We start from the raw sequence: 8,759 nt of genomic DNA, 5'->3' as shown, positions 1-8,759 counted from the left end.
GTCTCGTATAGGCTTAAAACACGCATTTTCAAGAGGAGACATCTTGTCTTCTATGTTATTGTTGGAGTACACTAGGTTTTAAATAAATTGCTTAATTTTCTCCTTCACCCATTCTTGGACCAAGTTAAAGCTTTGAACAATTATTTATTGTACCTAAAAAATTTAAAATAACCAATTAGTCAATTCATTATTAATCATTAATTATTTTGTTTGATATTTAAAAAAAAAATACTTGACTAATACAGTTGTAAATGCGGAGTTATTCCCCTTAGATAAGCTTTACTTTTCGCTTTTAAAAGGATTTGTTATATTTTGCCTGTTTAACCCAGTGATGATCATATCTAAATATTAGCCTCGTCTTGTGTGTTTAGCAGAGTGTGAGTTTTTAAGATATCTTGGCATAAAAATATGTTAGCAATGTAACTTGTCTGTTCGCTGCTTTGTCAAAAGATAGATCTAAATATGACACATGCCAACAATCACGATTGTCCAAATAACCAGCAAGAGTATTACGGCTTATAATTATCTTCTTTTCAGAAGGAAAGTAAAGGATTCTTATTTTCTATAATTATTGATTTTTAAAAATGGATTTTCTCAAGTCAAAATTTTAAAAATATTTAAATAGATTGTTTCTCAGTAGACTCATTCATCAGACCTTGGAATAAACATTTTTAAAAAGAGTAAAAATTTTTTTAAAGTTCTTCATATATTATTTCATATATTTATATTAATGTTTTAAACACATGAAAATCATTTTATGATATCTCTATTTATAAGGAAAATTTGACTAGTGAAACAAAATAATCTAAACCTTTCTTTATGTGCTTATAAACACAAAAGCAAAGCCAAAATGTGTTACTAGTCAACTGAGTAGAACAGAATGTACTCCTTATTCCCCTTGCTGTGTCAGCCTTCATTTAACTCCTCTATTACCTACTTCATCCAACTCCTCTATTACCTACTTCATCCAACTCCTCTATTACCTACTTCATCCAACTCCTCTATTACCTACTTCATCCAACTCCTCTATTACCTACTTCATCCAACTCCTCTATTACCTACTTCATCCAACTCCTCTATTACCTACTTCATCCAACTCCTCTATTACCTACTTCATCCAACTCCTCTATTACCTACTTCATCCAACTCCTCTATTACCTACTTCATCCAACTCCTCTATTACCTACTTCATCCAACTCCTCTATTACCTACTGCATCCAACTCCTCTATTACCTACTTCATCCAACTCCTCTGTTACCTACTTCATCTAACTCCTCTATTACCTACTGCATCCAACTCCTCTATTACCTACTTCATCCAACTCCTCTATTGCCTACTGCATCCAACTCCTCTATTACCTACTTCATCCAACTCCTCTGTTACCTACTTCATCTAACTCCTCTATTACCTACTGCATCCAACTCCTCTATTACCTACTGAATTTATAGTCAAATCTTTTCCAAGGTTAATGTTTCGCTTTGACTATTCTACAATTTTTGGCAGCTCCGTTTTAGTCTAACAATTTACCCTTGTAATTAGCGTCTGTGTAACCTTAGTGACTGAACGTGATGATAATTTGTTTTAACTTAAGGACAATGACGGACTAGTAATATAGCGAAATGTGGACTCATTTTGACGGCTTTAGACTATTTAGAGAAAAGTAGGTTTTTATGGATGTAGAGATGTAGATTGACGACATTCGACGGTTCCCTTCGCTATTATTAAACTTTTTGTTCGACATTCGCTATCAGCGTCGCATATTGTTGGCCTTTCGACTGTGTTATTGGATTTCGTTATTTGAGTGTTACCTACGTTTGACTTTTCTGCAGACACAGCGCGGAAGCGTATACTAGAAATTTGTAGATAAATGCTGCATTGTGTGCTTTTTCAAACAATGTAAATATGCAAAGGAAAAAAAAACAGAAGGTTGTGTGATAATCATATATATATTTTTTCTTTATTTTTTTCATGACATTATTAAAGCCCTCTAGGACCTTACTGGGAGAAGCTTAGAGCTCTCCCCTAGACTCTAGCTGGCTAAAATTAAATTAAATGAAATGTTTTCGTCTAGGAGGGCACCTCCATTAACATTTTGAGAAACACTGGACTAAGCAATGAAGGCAAGACTATACGTTTACTTTAACAGTAGTAGCCTGTAGGCCGCTCAATATGACTAACGATCTAATTAATGATGTAGTTCAGGGGGTCATATTAAATGTTATCATGCCGAAAATAGCTCTGCTGCAGCCTAATTGCAACTACGTTTTCTGGCATCAATGCGTGAAGGATTAAGTCGTAAAAGATTATTTGAATTTGTAACAGCCAGCAAGAAAATGAATTGTTAAGTAAAGAAAATAAATATTTAAGTATTTATTTGTAAGTGATACGAGCTTAGCTGCTGGTGCCAGATTTAAGCGTGTCGTCTTACAGTGCTCTTGTGCATCATTGCCAGTTCACGTCAGTTGAAAAGAGTAAAGCCGGTTAAATGAAATAAGAGCTTCAGGTAAACGTGGATGACGAGCTTATTTGGAGATAATAAACCATTTAGTCCTGTAATTTGACAGAGGGGAAAAAAATTGCGTTACCCTTAAAGTTCGTGGTTACCCTTAAAGGTTGAGACCTCTTAACCTTGACTGAAATAATAAAAAAAAAAAAAACTGTAATGTTTTTGTTTGTTTTTGTTGATTGAACTAGTTCACACACGAGTGTTAAAATTACGCCACTCTTGTATTTGACCTAGAAAGGACATGAGGTGGTGCTGGGGAGGGGGAGGATATACGGGAGAAAGAGGAACCATGAAGTTGACTTAATAAATTTGGGTTTGCCTCCGTCAGTCATAAAACGCCTAGGGCTCATCTCGTAGAGCTATTCTTCTTGTGACTTTAATTGAGAGCTATTAAAATTTAAAACTGACAGTGACCTCAAATGTGCTATTAGAGCATAGAATGGGTTGCCTGAGCCAGCCAGGAAAACCAGTGACTTGGCCGAAATTAAGTCATTGGTTTACATGCATGACGCGTAGTACGTAATCATTTTCTTTTTGAAGTAACGTCTGTACTATATACGATAGATATCATTGTGTTAACCTTTAAATACCTGATAAAAAGTAGGTCCAAAATATATAAGGCAAGCGTTCCGAGCATTATAAGAATGTATAAAACGAAGGTATTAACTATATAAGACTCGAAACTCTGTACAATGCAGCCTGTAACTTGGTGCTATACGGCGTGTAACAATGTGAAATACAACCCTTCAAAACTTCTGCATAAAGTGCTAGAGCCGGCATGTTAAATAGAAAAGAAAGCAAAAAATGACTGCATCGGTCGGAGACACGCGTCATTGCATTGCAACCTGAAAGAGCTATTGCATCATTTGAAATAAGGTAATGACAGTCATTAAATTAAATTTAAATCAAATGTGAACAAGAATGAGTGAACTGTATACAGAAGCCATATAAACATTTTAAGCGTTTCTCCTTTAACTATCCCATAGTCTGTTTGACCGTTGGGCCACCACACAAGCTCTGTTTACGGTCTTTATCCATTTATCTCTGTCTTTTGTCTTGGATAGAATCTATTTCTTTGATGTTGTCTTGAACGTCTTCCCATCTCTGCCTCTTCTTCTTTTTCCTGGTACTGTTCCAAGAAGGAATATCTTTGCAAGCTCTGACGAACTTGTGATATGGCCATAGAGTTTTAGTTTGCGTTTTTGAACAGCAGTTAACATGTCATCGTGGGGTCCAATGGCTGTATTAATCCTGTTTCTAATCTCTTCGTTTGTGATGTAGTGTTTGTATGTGATCTTTCTGTAGCATGTCCTCTCTAGCTCTGCTGTCAGCGTCCAAGATTCGCAAACATATAAGACTGTGGCCAAGACCAGTGGTGCATCAATCTAATCACTGGCCAGAATCGCATAGTCCACAGCAACACTTGCAAAACAATATGGAAAGACAAAGGCATAGCCCTCGACACTAAAGCTTATTTAAGGGGAATATCTCCGCACTAAAGCGTTTCAAGGCCAACGAAATAACTAATTGTTAGATTAAACGGGATTTTAAATAGCAAAAAAAAGCTTACCAAGGCTAGATCCATTTAACTGAAGTCTCTAGATACAGAATTGACCCGTTTTGACGAAAACAGCATACGTTATTTATAGTTCAGTGATTCAAGAACTATTAAGTTTCCTATTTCAATATCATGCAATTTAGAGAATGGGAATATTTCTATTTTGAGATGTTAATAGCAGGAGATCAAATTTCTTTATTTGAAGAGCTTCACAAGGTGCTATCTCATCATGTTGAAATTCGCAGTGGTTTCTAGATCAGGCAGCTCTACATACTTTGTTTTCTATAGTGGTCCCAATTTGTTGTAACCTGTTCGGGGGGGGGGGGGGGGATTATTCTATGTTCGTTTCGGGATCACTTGTAATAGGCTTAGCCAATGAATAATTTTCTTTCAGTTTGAATGATTAGTTTGATGACCGAATGTACGCAAAATACACATATCTAAAACAGAAGTAAAACGTTGGTTGTGTTGCTGTTGTTGAAATTATTTTTACATCAAGTTCTATGTTAAGCCTTTTACTTATATATTTTTTTTTAATGTAAATATAAATAACTATAGTGTAAAAGAAAAGAATAGCAACCAATCTCGTCATTTTTTCGTGCTATTTTGTATCGCATGAGTTGCTTCCCGTCGAAAAAGCGCATGCAGTCACATAGGCAGACAGGCGGAAATGGGCTTTGAATGAGAAAATGCATAAAGATGTATAGACTAGATCTAGATCTATTCTTAATATCATCACACATCTGTCAGGTCTATCTGTATTGTAGGCGTGCAGGATTTGCTGGGATAAGTTTTAGATTTATTTAGAATCAAAATAGTTATGTATAGGACTGAAACTGATGACGTGACTGTTCTGAGGAAGTGACATACAAGGTGACATTTTTGTTGTCCATTACCATAGGCGACTCTTTAGCTATTTAAATTACTGTGAACTCTTTATCACATAAACTACAGATGTTCATTTCAAAAAAAGGTCACAGAGATACCGGATCAAAATAATGATAAAACTAGGGAGAGCTAATTGATTCGCATCTAGCAGGGTTACTACCCCCAACTACAAGCTGCGAGTATCGTTTGCAGCACTGCTCGTGTAATGGTCCACACCGTCAGACTTTCTATCTGAAATGTCTTTAAATGCTTAACTTCAAGACATCCACAATGACTTAAAATTTAAATATAGGTGAAATTTGGTTTCAACGATCATTTCAATATTTGTAGTAAGCTTAAATATTTTCAGATACGTATCTGTGCTATGTGTACTCTTTACGCTTACTTATTTTGTTGTTTTGTGAAACCATAAACAAGTTCTATCCTTTAATTCCGCCACTTACAAGTTCTATCCTTTAATTCCGCCACTTACAAGTTCTATCCTTTAATTCCACCACTTACAAGTTCTATCCTTTAATTCTGCCACTTACAAGTTCTATCCTTTAATTCCACCACTTACAAGTTCTATCCTTTAATTCTGCCACTTACAAGTTCTATCCTTTAATTCCACCACTAACAAGTTCTATCCTAAAATTCCACCACTTACAAGTTCTATCCTTTAATTCTGCCACTTACAAGTTCTATCCTTTAATTCCACCACTAACAAGTTCTATCCTATAATTCCACCACTAACAAGTTCTATCCTATAATTCCGCCACTAACAAGTTCTATCCTATAATTCCGCCACAAACAAGTTCTATCCTTTAATTCCACCACTAACAAGTTCTATGGTTCTATCCTATAATTCCACCACTAACAAGTTCTATCCTATAATTCCGTAACAAACAAGTTCTATCCTTTTATTCCGCCACTAACAAGTTCTATCCTATAATTTCACCACTTACAAGTTCTATCCTTTAATTTCACCACTAACAAGTTCTATCCTTTTATTCCGCCACTAACAAGTTCTATCCTATAATTTCACCACTTACAAGTTCTATCCTATAATTCCACCACTAACAAGTTCTATCCTATAATTCCGCCACAAACAAGTTCTATCCTTTTATTCCGCCACTAACAAGTTCTATCCTATAATTTCACCACTTACAAGTTCTATCCTTTAATTCCACCACTAACAAGTTCTATGGTTCTATCCTATAATTCCACCACTAACAAGTTCTATCCTATAATTCCGCCACAAACAAGTTCTATCCTTTAATTTCACCACTAACAAGTTCTATCCTATAATTTCACAACTAACAAGTTCTATCCTTTAATTCCACCACTAACAAGTTCTATCCTTTAATTCCACCACTAACAAGTTCTATCCTTTAATTTCACCACTAACAAGTTCTATCCTTTAATTCCACCACTAACAAGTTCTATCCTTTAATTTCACCACTAACAAGTTCTATCCTCTAATTTCACCACTAACAAGTTCTATCCTTTAATTCCACCACTAACAAGTTCTATCCTTTAATTCCACCACTAACAAGTTCTATCCTTTAATTCCACCACTAACAAGTTCTATCCTATAATTTCACCACTTACAAGTTCTATCCTTTAATTTCACCACTTAAAAGTTCTATCCTTTAATTTCACCACTAACAAGTTCTATCATATGATTATACTTCAACACTTCAATGTTTTTAAAATGTGAATGAATAAGCTTGTTTTTCACTGTCTTTCCCAGGGACTGAGCACATCTAAGCAATTTCTTGTAAACAACCTTTCTGTGTATGAATCAAACGACAAGGAGCCCACGAAACCATGTGCCAAAGCTTCACATTGTGGTCTGGGAGGTTGTTGCCTGCATGGTTGGTGCAGCACCACTGGCTCCACCTTTAATAAGTGCTACTCCAAAGTCAGACAGAACGGCCGGGTTAGGCCTGTTGGCAACTGGAAAAAGACTGACGTCTGCCCGTGCGATTACATGTCCTATTGCTTCACCCAGAAACCTTATAAGAAGCACCCAAAGTTTGGAATCATCGGCAACTGTTTCCCAATCATGCGTTAGTGACAGAATGTGAGCTCATTGGCTGATGGTTTTTAGTTTGGAAAATCGCTAGTAGGTCAAGAAAGTGTATCTATGTTCATCGTAGTTTAGTTAATTGAAGCGGGTGAAAAAAGTTGTGAATCAATTGATGGTAAATAAGCCGATTGATAAAGAGAGACTATTGATAAAAGACTCGAACACCAAGAAACATAAATAGATCAGAGACGACTAGAGAGCCAGATATAGAAACTTTTAAGAGAAACATAGACCTAGTGACGGATAGAAGCTTAGAGATGACGAATGAGAGACAAAGAATCACAGAGAGAATCACATATAATGAAAAACAATGTTAGTGAGAATAACTGACAACAAAATGAAACTTCAAAGTAAGAGAGCAACATTTCAAATACATCAGCCGTGTACTTATAACTGTGTTATTCAAAGGAGACAGACACAGTGCACTAAATAGAGAATGAAGATACAAACCTCAAACAAATATAGTCTCATTATTATTATATTTTGTTGATTCATATCATACGTTATTGTTCTGTTAATACAAGTGTTTGTTGCTTGCACATAGTTTATCGATGCAACGATATTATATGTATCTATTTATTATGTGTCTCAAATGTTGACGCAAACAAACAAAAATGGCAAGTGTGAATGTGATGACATTTTTATGGTTCTTTATTATTACATTTTTTTCTTGGGGTAATAGATTTTGAGTGCCAGCTAATGAATTTGAATTATTTTAGCTGCTAGTGTTGAATGTGTTTATGAATGACAAAATAGTCAGTGTGCTTGCAGACTACAAATTGTATGTGTATTTTAAGATTAATGTACTATTAGTTATGTGATTTAAATGTTATTGTTTTTTTTATCGAATGAAATAAAATTGATTTCCTTACTCAAAAATTTCATTTTTATACACCTCTAAAAAAAGTTGCCATTGTTTTTTTAGTTCTTATTGCAAGTCATTTGAGAAAAGCCATAGAAACGAAGACTGGTTTGGTCTTTGACTAAATCTAATCAGACGGTTCAAACAGAATCACAAATAGAGTTTAGTTTCCATGCAAACTTTTACATGCTGTTTGTTATGCTATGCAGGTCAAAGGGCATGATATAATCTCAGAGTATGAAAAATGGTTAAAATCCCGAGAAGAATCCTTTGTGTCTGGCAGCATATGGGCCGCCTAGAACGGAGGCTAAACAGGCCTGAGCAATCGATGATAACACAGTGCAGAACGGTTCACTGCTTTAAAGGTGCGATACTTGGCCGAGTTGCGGTAGAACTATGATTCCCTTTGTTACCACTGCGGGGAGTCAGAGGGAATAGTGGACCATATCTTGTATGAACGTCCCAGCTTCGAAAGTGTGTCTCCAATGTCACTCAACCTGAACACGTGTTTTTTTTCCTCATCTCACCATATAGTCCAGTATGAGAGAAATGTAATAATAAAAACAACAAAAAGAGCTTCTATTAAGCGTAGTTGTATGTAGGAGGAGAAAGAAGGTATCTGGATGATCGTTTTTTTAATTCATTTATGAAAAAAAAGAAAAGAATGTGAACGATCAGTACTCGAACCCGATGGCTTAAGTTTCCTAAGCCTTCTCAAGCCAATACACTAACCACTTTGCCAGCGAATCGCTTATGAAAATAGAAGGTTTTATAGTTATCTATTGTTAGCTTCAAACTTTAAAGCGGCGACCTATAAAATGGACTAGTTCAACTTATACCACCACATCAGTCAAGTACAATTCAACTTCTTCCC

Source organism: Biomphalaria glabrata, chromosome 1 (genome assembly GCF_947242115.1).
Source record: "Biomphalaria glabrata chromosome 1, xgBioGlab47.1, whole genome shotgun sequence".
In the NCBI taxonomy this organism is placed as follows: domain Eukaryota; kingdom Metazoa; phylum Mollusca; class Gastropoda; family Planorbidae; genus Biomphalaria; species Biomphalaria glabrata.
This window is presented reverse-complemented; position numbering follows the sequence as displayed.